Raw genomic sequence first — 25,994 nt, 5'->3', positions numbered from 1 at the left:
TCTTTTTGTTGTAATCCGCTTAGAACTGCAAGGTACAGGCGGAATAGAAGTCATTAATGTAATGTAATGTAATGTACTACTACTAATCATTTCTATAGCGCTACCAGGCATACACAGCGTTGTACACCAAAGGCGGACGAGAGAGTCCCTGCTTGAAAGAGCTTACAATCTAGTGAGAGACAAACTGGACAAAAAGGTGCATCTACACAAAATGCTCAAGTGGGGGATTTTGGAATGAGTAATATGGGTACTTAGTATGTGGGTTTGAATTAGGAAATGAAAGCAACATCAAAGAAATGGGCTTTGAGCATGGATTTGACTACTGACAAAAGACAGAGCTTGATGTATCGAGTCAATCAGTTGGTTTCCCTATCTAAACTGTAATAACCCACCAATACTAAAGAGCTAACCTAAATAACTTGCCCTAACTATTATATTCGTTATCCGACATTCCGGTGTCTGGATAAAGTATAGATTGAAATGGTTGAAAGGCTCCTTTCTCTTCCAAGCACAACAGCACCGCTGTTATTCAGAATTACTTTTTTTTCTTAGATAAGCAGCGGCTTGAAAGAAAAAAACGAATTAAAATATGACAACACCCCTTTGTGATATAGGAATAGCCTTGCTTTCAAGTCGCATAACAAAATAATCCAGAACCATAACGAAGTGTGAGGATTTACCTTCCTAAATGGAACGTCAGACACCGCCTTTGTCGCGAAAAAAGAGGAAGGAACGTCTGTTGCGGCTGCAAGTACAGGCTCGTGCAAACAGAACAGGTGCTGGTTCAACTGGCAGGAGACTCTGCAGCATCCACGAGGCCATGAAAAGAAGAAGGCGGGGCCAGAGTCGCAACCCATGGTCTCTGCGGGACATTCCAAAATCCGCTCGCCTTTTGGCTGTGGCCAATTAGGAGAACGATAAGGTGAACACACCATCTTAACCACGCCCTTTCTCCTCCATTTCACCCTCCCTGCACAAGCTCAAGGAAACCTCCGGTTATTGAACCCAAACGCGGATGGTGCCTTTACGCCCCAGCTGTTGTGACGTCACTATGGTAACTACCGTAGTCCTGTGTGTAAATTAGCTTTAGTACGTGCTAGATTAGAGAGTCAGATTATCTGTTATTCTCTACTCATAAAACCATAAGCAATGCCATATTGGGATAGACTGAAGGTCCATCAAGCCCAGCCAGTATCCTTTTTCCAATAGTGGCCAATGCAAATCCCAAGTAAAACAGATTTTTTAGCTGATTATCTTCGAAATAAGCAGTGGATTTGCCTAATTCCAAATGAACTTTTCTTAAAGAAAATTGGTCAAACCATTTTTAAACCTTGCTAAGCAAACTACTTTTACCACATTCTCTGGTGACAAATTCCAGAGTTTATTTACATGTTGAGTAAAAAAAATATTTTCTCCAAAGTTTAAATTTACCACTTAATAGCTTTAGTTTAGTAGTCTATCTGTTCCATTTTATGGACCTCTATCATATTTATTATTCTTACTACAACCTATCATTTCTACAGAGCAATTTGATGTATTCAAGCACTATATGAGTCAGTCCCTTCTCAACAAGGCTTACATTCTAATTAAAGGGAATTCTAATAAGGGAATAAGGAATTACTTGTGGTGAGAATCATAGGTGCTACAGGTCCATCTCCCCACTGACAAAGCTATCGCTGTGGCAGCAAAACAAATAAAAAGAGACCACGGGGCCGCATACTTCCTATTCCTGGATGCAGACTCTGCCCCAGAATAAGTGCTCTCAGAGGTGGGTGCGAATGGCAGCCAGGAGTAGGAATCATCCAGCCCCACAATCTCTTTTTCTTCATTCTGCCATCTTTGCTGCTACTGCTGTTAGTCTGGAAAACAGCAGTGGTAGCAGTAGGGGTGTTGGGTTGGAAGGGAGCAGACACTGGATTAGGGGAGAGAGGGAATAGATGCTGGATGTAGGAAAGGAGAGAAGAGGCAGATACTAGATGGAAGGGGAAAGGGTATAGACGCTGATGAGAAAGAGGGGCAGATGCTAATTGGAAGGAGAAGAGAGGAGGCAGATGCTGTATGTGGAGGGGGGCTCAGGTGAGAATCATAAAAAAAAATTGGATGTACATACAGTTTGCGAAGAAACTGCAGCAAAATGTCATCAATTACATTTTCTTTTATGGATGCTATAATGATACCATCTGGGAAGAGATGGAAGAGATCATGGTTACTGCTGATGAGCAGACTGGATGGGCCATTTGGCTTTTATCTGCCATCATGTTTCTATATAATTGAAGGTCATGTTAAAGTCAGAAGAGCATAGTAAAATGTATCCAGGTATGGAGAGGAACATTACACAGTTTGTATGGAGCCAAGAGGCAGATATCTATGACATTTTGTTCCTGCAAAAGCAACTAAAGAGAAGACTCATGCAGAAATAATTGATGATAATTTGGATTCATTACTGAAAGCAAGAGAAACAGACAAAACTCTTCAAGCTATTGGAGGTGATTCCTGTAATACAGGCAGGCCCCAGGTTAAGAACGAGGTCCGTTTTTTAAACCTTTCTTAAGTTGAATTTGTATGTAACTTGGATCCTATACATTACACAGACTAAAAAAAAAATCAAACATTAAAGAAACAGTCCTCAACATAAAGTACATTTCTCCCTCTCAACTCTTTCTTCCCCATGAATCTGTACCCTATGCCTCTCCCACCACCATGTCCAATATTTCTTTCTCCCTCCCTATGCCCAACAATTCACCTGCTTTCTTCATTTCCCCATGTGCACCATCTCTCTTTCCCTCTCACTCAGACATCCATGCCCAACAATTCTCCCTTTCTATTCCCTCCCCACCTCAGCATCTCTTTCCCTCACTTCCTCCATTCTTCCATTCTATGTCCCATGTTTATGCTCCCCTCCCTCACTCCATTCAGTGTACCATGTTCATGCTCCCTCCCTCCTTTGTTACATCCTTTGTCCAAAGTTTGTGCCCCCTCCCTTCCTTCTGATTCCCAACGCAATCCTGCTTCTCCCTTCCTATGCCAACATAGTCCCTCTTCCTCCCTTCTTGTCTCAACCTGACTTCCTCCTCCCTTCCGTGTCCCAACATGCCCTTCATCATTCCCCTCTGTTCTGCATCCCAAATTCGTGCCTCCCGCATTTACCTCCTCTTGCCGGCTCCCTCCTCCCAGCTGCACTTCTATTGTCAAAGACCCCTGGTCTTACAAAGTTTGTGCATTTGACCCACTGACCCAGAAGCCACATCAGTCAAACTAGACCAACTCAAATGGTGAAAAGACCTTAGTCACCCCTTCAGTGCCCTAAAGTACATATAAGTTTTATCACGATCCTCATCTCATTGCTCCAAGCTTTACGTGTCAATTCGTCATCGGATCAATATTTTATGTTATATTTTTATATATATACTTTTCTTAACTTTTGATATTTTACATTATTAAGACTTCAAATTTTAAGCATATCACTTAGCTTAATCATGTGGTCTCTGGCAGGGGATTATAACACCGACATGTTTCGTTATGCAAGCTTTATCAAGGATAACCCCTGTTAAAGAACAAAAGTTAAAATTAATACTTAAGAAAATTGTTGTCAAAGTAACCAATCATACTAGTACCCAGACAACATTAAATTTCTCACCTCAGTGTAATATTACACTGAGGTGAGAAATTTAATGTAAAGCTTGGAGCAATGAGATTGTTTTGAGCTCCAAGTGGTGCCGCTGAGGATCGTGATAAAACTTATATGCACTTTAGGGCACTGAAGGGGTGACTAAGGTCTTTTCACCCTTTGAGTTGCTATAGAACTGTAACTACCATTAGAACAGGTGTCTTGCCATAGGATCTGGCTCTGTTGAAAATAGGACCTTTATCACATAGCAGATGGCTCACAACAGCTCTAAGCTTCATGAGAATATAGACTTCTAAGCATAATCTGAAAGGAAAGAATCTGAAAAACTTAAGAATGATTGTAGAGTTATGTGTTGGAGTTTACATGGTAAACTGGTTTAATATAAAAATAAATAGCAATTGGAGGAAAATCAAGATGGCGTTGGAAATGGACCTTGTATGGTCGACACTGCCTGATAATCTTCCCCGGTCAGGAGACATGGGGAAGAGAACAACTCGGACAACTCAGCTATACCTAATTTGGGGAAAAGCCTGATTTTTTTAGGCGAACCCATGCAAGCAGGAAGGGCGTCATTGAGCCCGGAGCAGCGGATAACACCACCCCAACCCGGAAGCACGCTGGTGGACGGACAGCTGGGGCTGACGAGTTCCAGGATGCAATCTTCTGATTCCGGCTTAGGAGGGAGCCCAGCACTTGCCTCGTCAGGAGAAGGAGTGCAGGGAGAAGTCCAGCAAAGATCTGGCACTATTGCAGAGGTGAGAGGTGCTTTGGGAGGGTCCATCTTACAATTTGGGGTGTTGGAAAAGCCCGCAAAGATAGATTTGGAGGCACTATGGCAAGCCATATCAGTTATGGATGCTAATCTAAAGTTATCTTTTTCTATATTATCGACTGACTATGGGACTATCTTTTCCAAAGTGGAACAACAGGGATTGACTATTACTCAATTAAAAGAAAAAGTAGAGAAGCAGGAGACAAAACTCTCTGAAATGAAACAGACAGAGTTTGAATTGGTGAAGGAAAGATCTTATATTTCAAGGAAAATGGAGAGTTTTGAAAACCAACTGAGAAAAAATACCCTGAGACTTTTAAATTTTCCTAAATCCCCTGTGATCTCTCCGATAGAGATGGTTAGGAAATACCTCAAAGAAGTATTATGTATTCCACCAGAAAATTTACCTCCTATTGTCAGAGTTAATTACCTACAGATAAAAAAAAATCCTGTAGGAGTTTCTACTTCTAATGAGAATCAAGGAGATAAAGGGGTGGATATTGTGACAAACCCAGCACCAGCACTAGTTCGGTCCCTAATAGGATCGGGTGCAGAAGAGCTGATCAGATTGATTCTGACGCTCAACTTGAGGCTGACCTCCCTTGCCCCTATGATCAGAGCAGTAGTGATCTGGAGCAGAGGCAGGCAGACTGGCAATAGCAGCCTCCGGGCTTTAGGGCAGTTAGAGAAGCCACAAGGAATATAGCTGCATTAGATAAACCCAGGCAGAGAAAAGCTGCTTTAGAGCCAAAGCCCATCCCCCGCTACAGGCTGAAGGGGATTGGCTCTGAGCTGTTTAAAAGCAGGCTGAGACAAGGGGGAGGAGGAGGAGCGAGTGACCAGGGTGAGTCACTCCCACAGCCTAAGGCAGGTGAAGAGCTGTGGAGCAGAGCAGGAGAGACAACCGTGCCAGATTGGCCCATGCAGGATTTGGAAGAAATCCTTCCTACTTCAAACTTCCAGATTCCAGACTGTGTGGAAAGCATGGAGGTACAAGTAGCTGGCCCTATGCTAGAGAGCCAGACAGAATGTATGGAAACTGAATGAAGAAAGTGAGTAACTGGGAAACCATTAGTGGTTTGTGGTTTTTTTCCCTTTTGCCTATGTTTTTCTGCTGTGCAAACAAGCCTGAAGAATGTTGGACTTTATGAGTATTTTTGGGTTAAGAATAACACTTACCTGAATCCTAAACTATGGAAGTGATTTAAAGTCAAGTTTGGAAACAAGAAGCTCAAGATAGAACATTTTAAGTTTGTGTTTTGAACTTTAGAAATCCTGCTGTGGCTCCCGTTCCTGAAGAGCTAATTAGCTTATCTCCCTCAGCTGTTTGTTTTGCCTGCACAGGGAGCTGAGGGAAAAGCTGATCCGTTTGCAAGAGCTATATTGCCTAAAGAGTTTTGGTTTAATTTGGATTTACAGCAAAGGTTTATTTCAAACTTTATTTGGCTGCTGAAATCTGCTGTTACATGCCTTTGATATTAATGCTGAGAGAAAGTTTGAATTATGAGTGAACACCAGTGTAAAGCAATCCTGAGTCAGAGCACATGATTCCAGGAATAACCAACTACAGGAGATTGCTGTTTTGTGATATCTTTATTTTACAATTGACTTTATTTTTGAATGAAATGCAAAAGTGATTTTTGTTTTATGCTGCATCTTTTTGACCTCTGGGTCAGAATAAACATCCTATTCTTTCTTAAGAACTTGGTTTGACTGGTGATATTTTGAAACCCTTTGCTTGCCTTGTCTCTCCCAAGCCTAGGCAGTTGCCTAGTGCTACCTTGAAAAGTCCTGAAGGTACCCCTGGTTAGAGGGGACACGCCAGAATCCCGGTGTTTGTCACACGACAGCCCTGCGCTGCGGAGGGTTTGTGACAATATGGACTTAACAACTTTATTGGAGAGCTCACTGGAGGTTGTAACAGAAAAGAGAACCCTGTTAGTTACCTTAGTTTTGGAAAGTGGTAGGGAACATATACTACAATTGTATTTCTGGCACTTAAATGATGTTTTTGGGTTCTAAAATTCGTATATTTCCAGATATGTCTCAAAAATCCCAGAGGCGAAGAAAGAAATTCTTGGCATTGAGACCAAGAATCCTGGCCTCGGGAGGAATATTTCTGTTTAAATTTCCAATAAAATGTTTTGTTACCTATTAAACTAAGAATTTCCTTTTTTTTTAACCCAAACGACTGGTAGAATTTATTGAATCAAAGGAAAGAGAAGTATCCGTAACAAATGATGTGAAACTTGCTTGACTGGCTTTAGGTAATGAAGAGTGTTACTGCTTCCCTATAACGTAAGCTAATTTCATTAAGGGCTAATTACCTGTTGATTTTCTTTAATATTGTGGACTAAATAACCAAATAGTATTGTTTCCTTATTATGATTTTATTTCTAATGTGAAGTATTTGATCTTTTTTCAAGTTGTATTATGCTTGATTGTAAAAGTAAGAAGTTATAAATAAAAACCATTTAAAAAAAATAGCAATTGGACACAAGCAATCTTCTAGCTGAAACTGTTAAAAGAACAATGTGAAGTGGTACATAGTGATGCCTGCAATGAAAAGGTCAGGTTGGTCTGATTACAGCAAACCTGTTCTACAAGCTATGTTGTGCAGTGAAGAGGAACAGAAGAGAAAAGATGCAGTGGAGAAGATATTGAAGATTAGAGGTGAAAAAGATGAGAAGACGCAGTTTGGAGACAGCAGGGTGAGTCCAGGAAAACACCATCCATCAATACTGAGGCAACTACACTCACCCAATTAATTGACTGGAGCTCCGAAGTTTCTGAGCCTTCTCTTACCTATACCATGACAACAACAGAGATCAAGGCATTTCTGAGTAAGCCAATGGTGGTTTCAGACTGGCCATCATAAAGACAGTCTATAAAAAGATGTATAAAAATTACAACTGAGGCTGATGGTCATGTGTACAATTTAAACTCTGAACTTCAAGGTTTAAAAATGGTTTGGATAAATTCTTAAAAGAAAAGTTCATAAACCATTAGTAAGATGGATTTGGGTAAATTCACTGCTTATTCCTTGGAGAAGCAGCATAAAATCCATTTAGTTATTGGAGATCTTGCCAGATAGTTGTGACCTCGATTGGCCACTGTTTCAAACCTTTGGTCTGTCCAAGCATAGCAATGTTTATATACCCCTGAGCTGCTTCCACTCTCCTAAGAAAATAGGAAAACAAGCTCTGGCCTAAGAAAGTGTCTTTGCTTTACTGAAAGGAACAAAAACAAAGACGAAAACTGCAATGATGATGTGCAGGATGCAAAGTCTTTATTGGATAACCATAAAAAAATTAAATCATAAAACAGTTTATTTTCAAAAGGACAGATAAGGCCGGACCCAACATGGTCCGTGTTTCGAAGAAACACTTCTTCCTCAGGGGTCCTAATCTGGTTAAAGGACAAATGTGAAACAAGAATATGTGTATGAATGATAATTGTGACAGCTAGAGAAAGAGGGTATTGAATAATTAATATTTATGATGCATTTGATCCAAAATTGAATAGTGTGAATTAGAAAAATCACTTTGTGATGCTAAAATATGGTGAATGTGACATTCATGTGTAAAATATGTGATCGTGAACCTGCGTAAAATTAATAATCATGTGCACTAATAGTGAAATGACAATGACTCATGTGAAATGTGCAAGAGAAAACTGATGTGTGTGAAATGGCCACAATGTGTGTGAAAAGAAATGAGAACCAAAACCCAAGGGAATGCGAGTGTATATTAAATAAAGATACATACCTGTAGTGTATCAATACAAGAAAACCTGATGGATAACAACTGAATAAGGACAGCTAAAAGAAATGTGTGACTCTATTAACCATAAAGGGAAGAGATATGACAGAAAGACTCAAAAGACTAAAGAGACTGAAATGACTAACAAGCTGAAAATAGAAATGAAAGAATACAGATAAAACTAAATGGGAAACAGACGGGATAAAGCATGTGAAAGATATAGGAAATGTGTATATTAGAGAAAGAATGTGTTATGAAAGTATGGCTCATGAGCAACTACGGGTCTAATTTGCAGAAAAGATGGTAGGAAAAGAGCACTGTGAGAATATGGACTATAGAGGTGGCTATGGGTATAATTTAAATGGCTGAACAAGATACCAAAACAGCAAAAGGCATCATACAGGGCCGACTAGAAAGAGATGAACTTGGTGAAATGAGCTTGTAGGCATCTAGATTAAATATGAGTCAAAGCGAAAAATGTGTCGCACTGAAATGTCATAAGCAGTGTGCTAATTGGCAGAGAGACCGCTCATACTACCTTGAAAACTTCTGCATGGTGCATGGCAAGAGAGGGAAATAATGGAAGACGCCAATAAAAAGAAAAAAAAAATGGGTATGAGAACTGGAAAGGGTGCTATTGGCTCTGAAAGTGATGTGTAGAAGATACCACTTTAGAGAGAAACCGAACTTGGTGTGGCAACAAATGGAAAAAGAAAAAAAGGAAACGTCTGGTGAAAATAGAAAAACGAATGGTGGAAATAGAAAAATTGTGAGCAAATTAAAAGAATACTGATTGCAACGATAGACCATATTGCAGAAATGATGCCCAAATTCAACAATATAAAGAGTAGAACCAGTGACGTACATCAAGGAAGATAAACAAATCGCAGACAAACTAAATTCCTTCTTTGCGTCCGTCTTTACGAAGGAGGACACCTCAACAATACCTGAAGCGGAGAAAGTGTTTCCAGGAGAAATAGAGGACAGCCTCACCACAGTTGAAGTGGACTTAGACCAGATATACTATCAGATCGACAAACTTAAAAGTGACAAATCCCCTGGACCGGATGGAATTCACCCGAGAGTCTTAAAGGAATTGAAGGTTGAAATCGGAGAGTTATTGCAAAAACTTGCAAACCTGACAATCAGAACTGGACAGATACCGGACGACTGGAGGATAGCGAACGTCACGCCAATTTTCAAAAAAGGATCGAGAGGGGAACCGGGCAACTATAGGCCTGTGAGTCTTACGTCTGTCCCTGGCAAGATGATTGAAGCACTGATCAAGGATAGCATAGTCCGGCACTTGGACGCACATGACTTAATGAAACCCAGTCAACATGGATTCAGGAAAGGGAAATCATGTTTGACGAATTTACTCCAATTTTTTGAGACCGTGAACGAGCAAATTGATAGTGGGAAGCCGGTGGACATAATATACTTGGACTTCCAGAAAGCGTTCGACAAAGTTCCACACGAAAGACTTCTCAGGAAACTACAAAGCCATGGCATAGAGGGAGATATACAAAGATGGATAGGCAAATGGCTGGAAAACCGAAAGCAGAGAGTGGGCATAAATGGGAAGTTCTCCGACTGGGAGAAAGTGACTAGTGGTGTACCCCAGGGCTCGGTACTTGGGCCGATCCTTTTTAATATTTATATCAATGACCTGGAGGAAGGAACATCCAGTGAGATCATCAAGTTTGCAGACGATACAAAACTATGCCGGGCAATCAGATCGCAGGAGGATAGAGAGGAACTCCAGAGCGACTTGTGTCGGTTAGAAACATGAGCGGAGAAATGGCAGATGAAGTTCAATGTGGAGAAATGCAAGGTAATGCATTTAGACAATAAGAATAAGGAATACGAGTATACAATGTCAGGTGCAACTCTGGGGAAGAGTGAACAAGAAAAGGACCTGGGTGTACTGATAGATAGGACCCTGAAGCCGTCGGCACAATGCGCGGCAGCGGCAAAGAAGGCAAATAGAATGTTGGGCATGATAAAGAAAGGAATCTCGAGTAGATCGGAGAAAGTTATAATGCCGCTTTATAGGGCAATGGTCAGACCACACTTGGAATACTGCGTCCAACATTGGTCTCCCTACCTAAAGAAGGATATAAAACTGCTGGAGAGGGTGCAGAGACGAGCAACAAAACTGATGAAGGGTATGGAGAAACTGGAATACGACGATAGACTTATAACACTAGGATTGTTCTCCCTTGAGAAAAGGAGACTGCGTGGGGATATGATCGAGACCTTCAAAATACTGAAAGGAATCGACAAAATAGAGCAGAGAAGATTATTTACATTGTCCAATTTGACACGGACTAGAGGACATGTAATGAAGCTAAGGGGGGACAGGTTCAGGACTAATGTCAGGAAGTTCTGCTTCACTCAGAGAGTGGTTGACACCTGGAATGCCCTCCCAGAGGAGATTATTGCGGAATCGACCGTCCTAGGCTTCAAGAGCAAACTAGATGCATATCTCCTTAAGAGACCGAAGAAATATATATATGTCTAGAAAATATTTCTGTTGAAAAACCTGACGCCTCAGCCCCACCACTCCACCGCTAAAGTTCAATTCAAAAACAGCGGGAGATTTAGTGTGAGAACTTCATCATAGGCTGTCGGGTTTGTTGTAATTTTTTTGTTATTTGTTTTTTATGTATATAAATATTTTTCCTTTTATATCTTAATTCAAAGAATAAATAATGTACTAGTATAAGACTCTTCAATCTCTAAGCGTCTTAATATGAAACTCTAAAAGTAATTTTTATACTCATCTTCAGCAAACCGGCTTAAACCCAGGGAGTCAGACCCGACATGTTTCACAAAATGTGTTTTATCAAGGGTCTCCCTATGGAACATAAAAAGACAAGAAAAGATCGTCATGTACATTTGCATAACTACTCCCCTCGAATAATAGTTAATTTACAGTTATGATATCACTTAAACAATGAACTCACCAGGGGTGCCGCTGTCATCCGACTCCACATAATTCATGAGGAAAAAGATGGCGGCGGCGTCCCTGGCGCGAAATTTAAATCCCCCTGTGTTTGCGTCCAAGGCTCCGCCCCCCAACACTCATTGGCTCGAACCTGATCATACCGTCCCCCATTTAATCTCCATGTTTAATCCTTGGGGTTGAACTGTATCCAAGGAAAAAATGAACCTCTGTTCTAATTCATTGAGTTTTTTTGGGTCCCCCTCTCCATCCCACCCGATTACTTTTCTGATGACCCGCCAACGTAACTCTGCCACTGTATGGTTCAATCTTGTCCAATGCTCCACCAAAGGAGCTTGCATGTTCCGATTTATGATTCGTGACTTGTGCTCCGTTAATCTAGTTTTTATTTTCCTACTCGTGCGACCTACATAAATGAGATCGCATGGACATGTTATCACATAAATGACACCCTGGGAGTCACAATTTGTAATGTCTCGAGTTTTTAAGATAATTTGGCGCCCCGGAACCTGCCAGGATTGGCCCTGGATGGTTGAAGGGCACCACTGACATTTCCCACATATACCGTGGTATCCATCCCCTCCTCCCGTTTGTTCTTGTGGGCGGATACCGTATTTTTGGAAGTTACACTGTTGACCCAATGTGCTCCCTCGAGTGTACGCTATTCTAGGAAAAGTACTGAGTGTTGCATGTGGTTGTACTATAAACCAATATTTTTTGAAAATTTTTTCAACCGTTTGTACTATTCTAGAAAACGGAAGAACACAAGTCATCCTATCCTCCTCATCCTGAGTAATGGGTTGTGTCTGCAACAGAAGTTCTCTCTGAGCATACTTTCCCCTATAAAAGGCCTGTTTAATGGAACGCGGTGGATATCCCCTATCAAGAAGGCGCTTTTTCAATTCGGTAGCTTGTTTTTTGTATTCTTCCATAGTGGAAGAGACCCTACGTAATCGTAGGAACTGTCCCACTGGCAAGTTAAACCGAAGTTTAAAAGGATGAAAGCTGGTAAAGTGCAAGATTGTATTCCGGGTGACCGGTTTCCGATATAGGGACGTATACATTTTGTCCCCACATATTTGAATTGTAATATCAAGAAATTCAATTTTTGTTTTGTGGTAGGCCATCGTGAATTTTATATTTGGGTCAACCGAATTTAGAAATTCAAAAAATAGATGTAAATCTTGTATAGTGCTACGCCATATGAAGAAAATGTCATCTAGAAATCGACCCCAAGCCTCTATATGTTGCATCCATGATGATGTATAGACCCAGGTCTCCTCAAATCGAGCCATATATAGGGCCGCCACCGAGGGGGCTAGGGTTGCCCCCATCGCCACCCCCTGTATTTGTTGGTAAAACAGGTGTTGATGTTGAAAATAGTTATTCCTGATAACCCACGTAGCTAGTTGCATCAAAAATTCATTTGAAATCCGGTGGGAGTCCCGTTTTTGGAGGGACTCATTTATAACAATCAGAGCTTCCTCCTGGGGGATCTGTGTGTACAATGACACAACGTCGAGAGTCACCAGCCATATATCAGATACTTTAATATTTTGAAGACTATCCAGATTCCTCAAAAAATGGGAAGAATCCTTTATATAGGACTTGATCTTGGGTACTTCGTCCCTCAGGAAAAAGTCCACTATTTTTGAAAGAGGTTCTAAAATTGACATAGACCCCCAAACACGAGGACGGACGAGACGACAACGGGGGAGAGGGAAAGTTCGGACAATGCCCTCTCGACAGTAATAAACCTCTCATCCATAAACCTTACAAATCCACAAAGAGAAATCCTAGAGAAAGGACTGGGATTTGTTAGGACCCAATCCCCAGATTTCTTTAGATTACACGTGGCATTCCATGCATTTATTAGAAAGATGCAATTGAGGGTCTTTTTTGGAGAAAGGCATGAACAAACACATCAACCTTTGGATGATGCACCAAATGAAGATCAAATAATATCGGACAATTACTCTATTTCAATTTGTAAAACCAAATCTTATTGGGTTCCCCCTGGTCCTATGGACCCTTTGATTCACACCTTTCGTCAGCTGGTTAACACTGAACTTAAAGATCTTCAAAAGAACTGGCTAAATATGGGACCCTACAATACTACAAAAGCCCAAAATGATGGCTTTCAAGAACTATTGAATAATAGGGATATTGTCATTATAAAGGCTGACAAAGGGGGAGCCACTGTTATCCTCGATAGGGCGTACTATGAACAAGAAGCAGCACGCCAATTAGCAGATATACGAGCTTATAAACTGCTACAAAACGATCCTACTACGTTGTTAGGGGAACAAATACTGGAATTTTTGAACACACACCGGGAAAGAGGTACTATTACTAGAAAAGAATATTTCTTTTTGTTTGAAAGAAACCCGAGGATTCCGAGGATCTCATTTGTACCAAAAATTCATAAGACTCTTGAAAACCCACCGGGGAGACCCATTGTAAATACCCGGTCCTCAATTTTAGAACCTCTTTCAAAAATAGTGGACTTTTTCCTGAGGGACGAAGTACCCAAGATCAAGTCCTATATAAAGGATTCTTCCCATTTTTTGAGGAATCTGGATAGTCTTCAAAATATTAAAGTATCTGATATATGGCTGGTGACTCTCGACGTTGTGTCATTGTACACACAGATCCCCCAGGAGGAAGCTCTGATTGTTATAAATGAGTCCCTCCAAAAACGGGACTCCCACCGGATTTCAAATGAATTTTTGATGCAACTAGCTACGTGGGTTATCAGGAATAACTATTTTCAACATCAACACCTGTTTTACCAACAAATACAGGGGGTGGCGATGGGGGCAACCCTAGCCCCCTCGGTGGCGGCCCTATATATGGCTCGATTTGAGGAGACCTGGGTCTATACATCATCATGGATGCAACATATAGAGGCTTGGGGTCGATTTCTAGATGACATTTTCTTCATATGGCGTAGCACTATACAAGATTTACATCTATTTTTTGAATTTCTAAATTCGGTTGACCCAAATATAAAATTCACGATGGCCTACCACAAAACAAAAATTGAATTTCTTGATATTACAATTCAAATATGTGGGGACAAAATGTATACGTCCCTATATCGGAAACCGGTCACCCGGAATACAATCTTGCACTTTACCAGCTTTCATCCTTTTAAACTTCGGTTTAACTTGCCAGTGGGACAGTTCCTACGATTACGTAGGGTCTCTTCCACTATGGAAGAATACAAAAAACAAGCTACCGAATTGAAAAAGCGCCTTCTTGATAGGGGATATCCACCGCGTTCCATTAAACAGGCCTTTTATAGGGGAAAGTATGCTCAGAGAGAACTTCTGTTGCAGACACAACCCATTACTCAGGATGAGGAGGATAGGATGACTTGTGTTCTTCCGTTTTCTAGAATAGTACAAACGGTTGAAAAAATTTTCAAAAAATATTGGTTTATAGTACAACCACATGCAACACTCAGTACTTTTCCTAGAATAGCGTACACTCGAGGGAGCACATTGGGTCAACAGTGTAACTTCCAAAAATACGGTATCCGCCCACAAGAACAAACGGGAGGAGGGGATGGATACCACGGTATATGTGGGAAATGTCAGTGGTGCCCTTCAACCATCCAGGGCCAATCCTGGCAGGTTCCGGGGCGCCAAATTATCTTAAAAACTCGAGACATTACAAATTGTGACTCCCAGGGTGTCATTTATGTGATAACATGTCCATGCGATCTCATTTATGTAGGTCGCACGAGTAGGAAAATAAAAACTAGATTAACGGAGCACAAGTCACGAATCATAAATCGGAACATGCAAGCTCCTTTGGTGGAGCATTGGACAAGATTGAACCATACAGTGGCAGAGTTACGTTGGCGGGTCATCGGAAAAGTAATCGGGTGGGATGGAGAGGGGGACCCAAAAAAACTCAATGAATTAGAACAGAGGTTCATTTTTTCCTTGGATACAGTTCAACCCCAAGGATTAAACATGGAGATTGAATGGGGGACGGTATGATCAGGTTCGAGCCAATGAGTGTTGGGGGGCGGAGCCTTGGACGCAAACACAGGGGGATTTAAATTTCGCGCCAGGGACGCCGCCGCCATCTTTTTCCTCATGAATTATGTGGAGTCGGATGACAGCGGCACCCCTGGTGAGTTCATTGTTTAAGTGATATCATAACTGAAAATTAACTATTATTCGAGGGGAGTAGTTATGCAAATGTACATGACGATCTTTTCTTGTCTTTTTATGTTCCATAGGGAGACCCTTGATAAAACACATTTTGTGAAACATGTCGGGTCTGACTCCCTGGGTTTAAGCCGGTTTGCTGAAGATGAGTATAAAAATTACTTTTAGAGTTTCATATTAAGACGCTTAGAGATTGAAGAGTCTTATACTAGTACATTATTTATTCTTTGAATTAAGATATAAAAGGAAAAATATTTATATACATAAAAAACAAATAACAAAAAAATTACAACAAACCCGACAGCCTATGATGAAGTTCTCACACTAAATCTCCCGCTGTTTTTGAATTGAACTTTAGCGGTGGAGTGGTGGGGCTGAGGCGTCAGGTTTTTCAACAGAAATATTTTCTAGACATATATATATTTCTTCGGTTGACATATGTTATTACTAGTCTAGATTACACTTATAAATAAATACTTGCCAATATATCCTTTGTATCTCCTTAAGAGAGGCATATAAAGATATGGTGGACTATAAATTACGCCAGGTGTACTCCTGGCAGGGCCTCCGCGTGTGCGGATCGCCGGACTTGATGGACCGAAGGTCTGATCCGGATATGGCAGTTCTTATGTTCTTATATGTGACACCCGGGGCCCATCATTTTTTGACAACCCCCCCCCCATCTGTACAGAAAACATGATTTTTAGTAACAAGCCACACGTCATATATGAGTATCTAGAAAAAGGCAGCATCTTACATACTGCAGTGAGCAGTATAACATCAATACACCCATTGTAAAACTAAACAAGCCAGACTAGTACAGATCAATCCTGCAGTCAAGCCTAACAAAAAACCATGTCTTTCGAACACACAGAACACAGAAAACACCTTCGCCTAGTATGGAATATGTAATCACAAACTAACCTCTCCCTCTTTTACAAAACTGTAGTGTGGATTTTAGCCACAGAGGTAACAGCTCTGACGCTCATAGAATTCTGAGCATCAGAGCTGCTACCACCATGGCTGGCGCTAAAAAACGCTCCACAGTTTTGTAAAAGGGATAAAATAGAAATACATAGACAAAGGTTAAATTTAACCAGTAAGAAGCTGGACTCTGCATAAAATGCAACACCACAGAAACAGTGACATATGTCTCCTAAAGCAATAAATAAATACAAAATTTTTTTCTACCTTTGTCTTCTGTGGTTTCTGCTTTCCTCATCTTCTTGTAACTCTCTTCCTTTCATCCACTGTCTGCCGTCTCTCTTCCCCTATATGGCATCTTCTCTCCTTCTATGCCCCTTCCTGAAACTGCATGCCTCCCCCTTCCATCTCTCCTTTCACCATTGGTCTGGCATCTCTCTCCTCTCCTTCCCTCTCCCACACCTCTCCTCTGCAATCCCTTTCCCTTTTTCCCCTAATTTTCCTTTTCAATTTATTTTCTGCATCTGTCTAGATTACGTTCTTACTACCCTCTCATCAATGTCCTTTTTTACTGTCTACCTAAAGCTTGCCACCTCTTTCCCTCACCCCTTCCAGTATCTAACTCTATCCTCGTCCCTCAATCCAGCATGTGCCCTTTTTTCTTTCTCCTCCACACTTCCTTCCAGCGTCTGCTCCCCCTCTCCCTCACTCTTCCATTCAGTGGCTGTCCCTCTCTCTACCCCTTCCATCTACTGTTCACCTTCTGCCTCGCCCCTTCCAGTCACTGCCCTCTCTGCCCTTTCCATCCAATGTCTGCCTTCTCTCTCTTCCATACATCTTCCTTCTTTCTATGCTCCTTACATAACTATCTATCCTGTGCCCCTTCTCTCCTTTGTACATGAATGATTTGAGCTCTGCCACCTCTCCATTTTTTTCTGTCACCAATCCATCCCCTATGCTCTGGCATATCTCTCCTTTCCTTTTCTTTCATCTTTCCCTCTCCCTCTATGCTCTGACATCTCCCCCTTCTTTTTCCCTTAGGTTGGTATACCTTCCTCCTTCCCTCCAAGCCCTGGCATCTCCTTTCATTCCCTCCCTCATCTTCCTTCCCCCTCCAGCTGGGTACAGCAACACTCTCCCCTGAAGCTCTGGACTTCCCCACACCTGCTCCCCCAAAATTGCCATGCTTCGGTTCCTCTTCTTCCTTCCTCCCTCCCCCCGCGGGATTCTGCGGCACCATCAGCTCTTACTCCCTCTAACCTTGCTTGCCATGGAGAATGGAGATACCTTCTTCCTCTGCTCCCTTACAGTTAGACCTGTACATGCAGTGATCAGGCCTGCAGTTCCACTGGCACGGAAGAGCATAGACTCGTTCTGGGTTAAAGTGAAATATGATGTTCAGTAAATCCTGATTTCCCCACTTAATGGTGTTTTTATATTTTTGGTATGAAGGATACATCATTTCTTTCCACTTCAAGCCTTCTGGTCTCATGCTATTCGGAAGAAAGAGCCACTGAGCTCCACAAGGTTTCAACAATGTCTTCCATTCTTGAGCGTTTCCTACTGAAAAGGTGATAGGGTAGATGGTGTAGTCAAAGTCGATTCTGTGTGAACTTTGACATTCTTGCAACTTCTTCTGGAGCTCGGACGTTAGGGAATCATCTGCAAAGATGTGGAATCTAAGGCTCGTCTTACTGAACACCAGAGCAGATTTAAGCACGGTCAAAGTCTCTTCCAGGCGCTGACCACATGCTACAATAGCTAAATGCATCCAGTTGGGCAGGGCTGCTGCCTTCATGTATTTGAGAGCACTGTTTTTCCTCGGCGTATCCTTCCTCCGGCAGCTGCTCTTGCCTTTCGGACGTCGTTCTCTCCCGGGGGGAGCCCGAGCTTCCGGCAGAGGTAGCCGGCCAGCGATCGGGGAGGCGATGCCCCCGCCCGGGACCTTCGCTGACAAGATGGCAGCCGGATCCGTCCACCGGACCACTTTGGGCTGCAGAAAGAACAGGACGGAGAGGGTGAGGCAGAGCAGCGGCAGGAGCAGCTTGCAGTCGAGCTTCATCCTGGGCTCCCTGGGGGGGCAGGCGGGAAAGCTCTAGGCGCTGGGCCGGACCCCCGGGGAGGGGCAAACTCAAGGTGCTGGGCCAGGCCCCCAGGGGGAGCAAGCTCAAGGCGCTGGGCCGGCCCCCGCTCCTTTGCATTGAGTCGGGGGCGGGGGCTTTAGGGGAAAGAGGAGGGCCGGGGGCAGCCTCTAAAGCCGTCCTTGCAAGGCGAGGAGTGCATGGTAAATATTATGGCAGCCACAGCGCTGTATCCGTCAGAGGAGACTTCTAACCTCGGCCTGCCCCGGAACTCTTCCTGCAATAGTGACTTCCTATTCCTAGGCGGGAACAGGAAGTCACTGTTGCAGGAAGAGTTCCGGGGCAGGCCAAGGTTAGAAGTCTCCTCTGACGGATACAGCGCCGCAGTTGCCATAACATTTAAAAAATAATAGCAATTGGGGGGGTGGGGAGCAGGTTTGGGGAAGTCCAGAGCTGCAGGGCCGGCGTTAGAGGCAGTGAGAACAGCCGGCTGTGCACCCCCCCCAAGGCGTGCACCCGGGGCGGACCTCCCCCCCCGGCCCCCCCTTTGGTACGCCACTGAGTAGAACACCAGTTGTTATGTGAAGCGATTAGGAACTTACCTACGAATAGCCGGACAAGCATAGAAAACTCCTGCGTGTTGTAAGGCAAAAAATTGAAGTGAAAGGCGCCGCGGGAGAGGGCAATAAAGTTTATTGTATGTGAGTGCGTGATGACATCAGTGTGGATTAAATGATATGAGGAAAATAAGTTACAGTTGCCTTTGCTTTACTGAAAGCCAATTCCTTAAACAAGCCCAGGAGCTAAGCCAGCTGTACTGAACTGCATGGGATGTCTGCAACCATCTACTGACCTGTGGTTCTGTAGTGCCTTATATGGTGTAAAGTTCACAACTCTTAAGACTTTGTCTCTATTTGCTGGCTAACAGACATAACCATCAGTTCTGAACTGGTCTTCTGGGATGATAAGGCAAAGCCTATTACCAAGTGTAAAGCATTTTTTTTACAGATGTAAAAAGGCTTACAAAACTGCATATAGATATAGACATAAGAATGGCAAACCACAATATTGCACCTATATGATCTGTGCATAGGCTTTCCTGGGGCAAAGTTGCTATGATACATATATTTTATAAAATATACACATGCATACACACATTTACACCTTCTTTGGAACAGGTGTAAAGTTGCTCACTGCAGGTACAACTGTTGGAGTGTATTTTATAAAAGCACATAGGTATCTATATTGTCTTTATAAAACAAGTGCCTTTTTTTGGACTTTTCATGTAGGCACTCTGTTATAAAAGTAGCCACATCGGGGAGGGGGGTAATTTTATAAGGAGTTGCCTAGTTTTAGGGCTCCTTTTACTAAGATCCGCTTGCGGTTTTAGCGCGCGCGCTAGACACTGACACCTCCACCTCCATTAGTATTTTCTGTGAAGCGCAGGGGTTAGTGCGTACTAATCTTCAGCACACGCTAAAAACACTACCGTAGCTTAGTAAAAGGAGCCCTTAGGTTCCAAGAATGTATGTGAATGCCAGTTTTTAGTCATTTACATATACATCTGCATAAATGACCTCTTATAAAATGCCAGCTAGGATGAAAGTATGCATGTAAGTTTCTTAGCATGAGCAGGGGTGGAGTTTGCATAGAGTCCGCATCTATACACATAGATATGTGAAAAATACATGCTAACATTTACACCAGTCCTCAAGCTAATGCCTATATTTATGCATGTTTAATCTGTGTTTATTATCTTTGTTTATAAAGTCAATTTTATGCAAGCTGACTTCATAAAAAAGGTGTATGAAAATGTGCATCAGCTATGCACAACATAAAAAAATTATCCTAATCATGTGTCAGATTCACAGCACATGAACGACTATTTCGGAATGACTACTTTGGAAAATTGCGAGTCATGGAATTGAGGGTGAAATACTCTTGTGGATTAAAAACTGGCTGAAGCATAGGAAACAGAGAGTGGGGGTAAATGGACAATACTCGGACTGTAAGAGCGTCACCAGTGGGGTGCCGCAGGGCTTGGTGCTTGGACTCATGCTCTTCAACATCTTTATAAATGATCTGGACATTGGTATGACAAGTGAGGTGATTAAATTTGCGGATGATATGAAGTTATTCAGAGTAGTGAAGACACAGGCAGATTGTGAAGATCTGCAACGTGACATAATCAAGCTTGAGAAATGGGCATCGACATGGCAAATGAAGTTCAACGTGGATAAATGTAAAGTGATGCATGTCGGTAACAGAAATCTCATGCATGAATACAGGATGTCCGGGGCGGTACCTGGAGAGACCTCCCAGGAAAGAGACTTGGGAGTTCTGATCGACAAGGCGGTGAAAAGGGCGAACAGAATGCTAGGAATGATTAAAAAGGGGATCACGAACAGTTGAAAGGGGATAGATTCCGTACAAACGTAAGGAAATTCTTCTTCACCCAGAGAGTGGTGGAAAACTGGAACGCTCTTCCAGAGTCTGTTATAGGGGAAAACACCCTGCAGAGTTTCAAGACAAAGTTGGACAAGTTTCTGCTAAACTGGAATGTACGCAGATGAAGCTGGACTCATTTAGAGCACCGGTCTTTGACTTGAGGGCCACCGCGTGAGCGGACTGCTGGGCAGGATGGACCACTGGTCTGACTGAGCAGTGGCACTTCTTATGTCATAATGCTGGAAATTGGTGCTTTGTAAGGCAAATGATCTTGTGAAATCCAAATAAGCTGTTTTCTGCTCCTGACCCCAGACTAATCAATTTAAATCAGGTTAGTTTGACATCAGCTCATTATCTGAACTCCTGTTGCAAACCAGTGATTCATCCTTTGCTGTGACACCTTGTATAATTTTTTAACCACCTCTGCCATAGTTAATATTTAATGACTTCACAGAGCAAATAATACTTATTCTGTATTTTTTAAAATATTTAAAAATTAATTCAAATCTTTTGAGAATGTGAAACACAAAAAATGTGTGCTTGTATGTACCCTTTAAAACAACTTATGTTTTTTCTTGCATTTTGTTGTTTTTTTTTCTCACAGAAATGTAAGTGTAATAAAATTAATCTGTATTGGAGTATGCAAGAATAAAGCATGGAGAGCATAGATCATGTAGGATCAATGTGGTTCCTCCATACTTTATCATGAAGAAGATTTTAATATTGTAGAAAGCCTTTATCCAGAAAGGACTTGTTCCATTCTGTGCCCAGAGAAAGAATACATATTGAGTAAGATACATCAATTCAAGTCATAATGCCCTGAAATGGAGGCAGGGATAATGTATAGGCTTTATGCATTGTTTTTGTTTCGCCTTCATCTGTCTCTCTTACTAGACTACACTAAACAGTATTTATTATGTATGTGCTCCTTTTCAAAGCCATGCTAGCAATTCCCATGTGACAAATGCAACGAAGCACATTTAATTCCTATGGGCTTCATCACATGTGCGACATGGGAATCACTAGTTTGGCTTTGTAAAAAGAGCCCTATGTTTGTAAAGCACTACACCTGGTAGCTTTAAACAAATGATGATAATCAAAACAGACCCAGATGGAAAAATTAGCATAATGCATATATTAATTTTATCACAAGTATGTAAATGTGATACTATATTCTCTGATTGCAATACAATTCTAAACAGATACCAAAGAACTATGCAATCGTATTCAGTTTAAGCTCTTTAGTCAATCATTTTTATCTCTTTTTGGATCCTCAGAGTCGAGTACAGTAATCTTTCATAGTTTCTTATGAGAACTGCTCAAATCGTCATTGATCCTTTTTTTTCTATGATTTTTACTTATTCTCATAATCTTAACATAGATATAACTGTTATTCTTTGTATTATTTAAATATTATTTAAAACACCCCAAATTTAGGCACTTATCATTTGTATTAAAGTTCTGTCGGCTCGGGACCTGCCGACATGTTTTGCCCCTTAAAAAGGGCTATCCCCTTATAAAGTTGTGCTCCACCATCAAGCCCGCTGAATTTTTAGGGCTTGATGGTGGAGCACAACTTTATAAGAAGCACATACATAATAAATACTGTTTAGTTTAGAGTCTAGTTAAGAAAGACAGATGGAGATGAAACATAAACAATACATAAGGCCTATACATTATCCCTGCTTCCATTTCAGGGCACTGTGACTTGAACTGATGTATCTTACTCAATATGTATTCTTTCTTTGGGCACAGAATGGGACAAGTCCTTTCTGGATAAAGGCTTTCTAGAATATTAAAATCTTCTTCATGATAAAGTATGGAGGAACCACATTGGGCTAGATTCACTAACCTGCCTGATCATGATCGATCCATGTCTGATCCGTGGCAGGCCGACTAATTCACAACAGGGTAATATTTAAATGGGGGCAATCGTAGGAACGCCCCCCCAGACCCCAGGGATTGCTACTGAGCGATCCAGATGCATGCGCAGACCATCTCTTTGCCTGTTGATGGTCTGCGCATGCTCTCTCCGCGCAAGGAAGACACTTGCAGGCAGGGAGGCAGGTGGGGGGGGGGGCAATCAGCCAGAACATGCTAGGCCTTAACCTGCCCGACTCTCCTACTCTCTGCCACCTTCCCTGCAGTGCTATATAAGTGATTAGTGCAGTGCAGCCATGCTTTAAACCCATGGGCACGCACTGCAGGGAAGGCAGCAGAGAATAGGAGCTCAAGGTAGAGAGCAGGACATGATGGGGGAAGAAAGCAGGGCTGGAAGATCAGGACAAAGAGCAGTGACAGCAGCTACACGAAGAGGTTGAACATGTTTATTCCCCTCTGGTGCTGCAAACTTTTCTTTCACCCAGCAAGATCGGGGCAGAGCAGGTCAAGATTGGGGCAGAGAGTAGAGCTGGAAGATTGGGGCAGAGTGCACAGTGGCAATGGAGCAGGAGAGTCGGCAGAGATGTGTGTGACTGGTCCCAAGCAGTCACTTCTTTTTGTTGATCGGCCAGCCCAGTCGGTGTCCCAGATTTGTTTAGTGAATTGCGTCCCTGCCTACTTTACATGCTGTTTCCTCTCATTTGCATGCACGGATCGGAGGAGAGGTTAGTGAATCATGTCAGAGGGAAATTGGGTCGCAAAGGGATAGCAAACCGATCGGTACATGATTGGTTTGCTTAGTGAATCTATCCCATTGATCCTATATGATCTATATATGATCTTCTCCATGCTTTACCCTTGCTTTCTCAAATACTGCCAGTATTTTTGCTCCTACCATTTCCACTGGAAGCATTTCAGGTACCCATCAGCTTTTTAATTCAAAATTATTTTCTCACCATTCCTTTTGCACTGCCCAACATTAATCTTCAAATGATTTGCCTTTTTCTTTTAACTTTCATTCTTTGGAAAAAGGTACCAATCATGCCTTATGAAAGCTTGCTATATTAAAATGTCTAAATCTTGCTCTGTTAGACTGGAATTATTTTGAAGGAGACCAATATGCCTCTACAAAATCTTCAGTCCTCCCTGACAGAAACATTATAAGATGGCTTTCCATTGGAACTGAGAAGTCCCGATGAGGACTGAAAAACGGCTTCCTGCTGAAAGCCAGTCCAGGAGTAAAAAGAACAAGAAGAAAAGGATTGGGTATGAGGCAATTAACAGAAAGTAATCAAAATAGGAAAACAAAGTCAGAACATCCTGCACCGAGAGGCATATTTTATTTTGTTCAGTAGCTATTTCTGAAATGTCTCTTGAAAACCAGAAGCAGGACCACATCCGGCTGAACATTTTTGTCTTAATTAGCTATTCACTTCTGACCAGCAGCTAATGTATAATGAGAAGCTGGAGGTCTTGTAATATTTCCCCAAGAGTCAAGATTCTCTACATCGACTCAATCTAGTCCAGCAGGTTTTGTCCAGATAGTTAATGGTAAAAACATTTACCATAATTAACAAATGTGGTGATGCAATCGTATATTATTAGGCTTTTTAGACTGAAAGACATTTAACATGAGGCCATCTATGCATGTGTGGATGACATGCATGCACATGTGACATCATCACGTGCACGGATGCCTCCTGTTTAACGAGAGCAGGCAGTGGGAGGGGGGGCACGGCTAGGGCAGAGCTAGGGAACGGGATGGGGCAGGGATGGGTAGAACTGGGTGCGGCTGGGGGCAGGTCTAGGGGGGTCTGGATTTTCCAAATGGAAAATCTGGTAACCCTATGAAGAAGTCTATTAACAGATTACACAAGAGAAAACAAGGAAGAAGAAGAGGGGGTGTCATCCCACCAGGGATACAACAATGCACTCTGGGAGCTTGTCATAGAGCCATAAATCTTATTCACACATTCAATGCGCCTTGGCTTAGGGGGCAGAACAAAGAGCTTGAGAACAAGACCCTCAAAAACTCTTATTCCACTCTCCATTTGTAGGTCTAACACCCAACATCTTACCTCTCCTGCACACTTAAATTGCTTTGGATATTGGGCCCTATGGAGTTTACCATCAAATTGCAAACTTCTTTTACATTAAATGTACTAGATGCACTGATCACTTTTATTTAATGTTACTGTCTTGGAAAAGAGGCTGTGCCTGGCTTCATACTGCCAGCTAGTGGTCTACATGTGTACTAATCTGTCATTCTGGGGTTGTTTTGTTCCATGAACTCCTACATTCCTTATCAGACTTTAGAGTCATAAAAGCACTTGTAAACATAAAGGTGTACATTTGTTCAAGAAATTGCAATTTTAAATGAATTTTTGATATAAAAACATAGACACTGATATATATTTGCATTGTATTTATATATCCTGCTGTGCTTTTTATTCATAGAAGCAGAAATTAGAATAAGTGATGAGCTGACACATGACGCTGCAAACCCTTGGTCTCAAAGAAGCAGATGACAAAGCAAAAGACTTGCAGATATTCAGGAGGATTGAGCAACAAACACAAATCCTCAAGCTAATCAGCATTAACACCAACACCTGCTATTTATGATTTATTACCTCAGACTGTAAATCAAAAAGTAACGGCTTTAATATAAATAACTGAGAGCAAGTGAACATATCACTTTTCCAAATAGTCCCCATGCAAGACAATGCATTTTTTTGTATCGTTCAATTATCTTCTACATTCCTTCAGAGAAAAAGTTTTTCAGCTGCTCTTGAAGCCAGGTGAGCACAACTTCCTTTACTTCATCATCAGAGGTCACTCTGTGACCTCACAGCGTCTCCAGTGGACTAAAGATGTGATCATTGCTAGATGCAGATCTGGGCTGTATGGAGAATGTGGTAGACGTTTGAACCCAAGCAGTTGCACTGTCTCTTCTGTCACTGTTGCTGTATGAAGACATGCATTGTCATGGTTCTTTGATGGTGCAATCTTGAAATGGAGTGTCCATGTTTCTGACCTCATGGCTGTCACATGACTAAAGGCCAAGCACTGCACTGTGCATGGACGAACTATCCAACAGGCAGTGTTAGAGTACATATGTTGTATTTTGCTAGCTCTATTTATTTATGTAGCATGTATAATTCTTTGTAATATTTAACTCTATACAAAATTCTATGTAACAATATGTTTGCCTGTAACCCACCTACTACTAATCACTTATATAGCACTGAGAGGCGTACACAGTGATGTATATTTTGACATTTATAGAAGGTCCCTGCTTGGAAGAGCTTAAAATCTAACTTGGACAGGCAGACATGACATATAGGGTT

At 41.9% G+C, this 25,994-nt stretch overlaps 1 protein-coding gene and 1 long non-coding RNA gene across 4 annotated transcripts in view; one reads left to right on the top strand and one right to left on the bottom strand.

The window, feature by feature from the left end:
- ACSBG2 (acyl-CoA synthetase bubblegum family member 2) overlaps window positions 1-1,001 on the bottom strand; it is a 201,334-nt gene extending 200,333 nt beyond the window's left edge. For 2 of the 3 annotated variants that reach the window (XM_033956696.1, XM_033956699.1), the window contains exon 1: window positions 681-1,000. The gene's annotated coding sequence lies outside the window, so the exon portion shown is untranslated. Of the gene's footprint in view, window positions 1-680 lie in introns of all 3 variants that reach the window. The other variant, XM_033956698.1, reaches the window with a different exon arrangement.
- LOC117365825 lies at window positions 924-25,325 on the top strand. The gene is made up of 2 exons (XR_004540459.1): window positions 924-1,054; window positions 25,105-25,325. It is a non-coding gene; the product is annotated as an uncharacterized LOC117365825 (long non-coding RNA).
- The last annotated feature ends 669 nt before the right edge of the window (window positions 25,326-25,994 follow it).

This window comes from Geotrypetes seraphini, chromosome 8 (assembly GCF_902459505.1).
Source record: "Geotrypetes seraphini chromosome 8, aGeoSer1.1, whole genome shotgun sequence".
Lineage (NCBI taxonomy): Eukaryota > Metazoa > Chordata > Amphibia > Gymnophiona > Dermophiidae > Geotrypetes > Geotrypetes seraphini.
The sequence above is the reverse complement of the archived record's forward strand: the minus strand, read 5'-3'. Positions and strand labels throughout refer to the sequence as shown.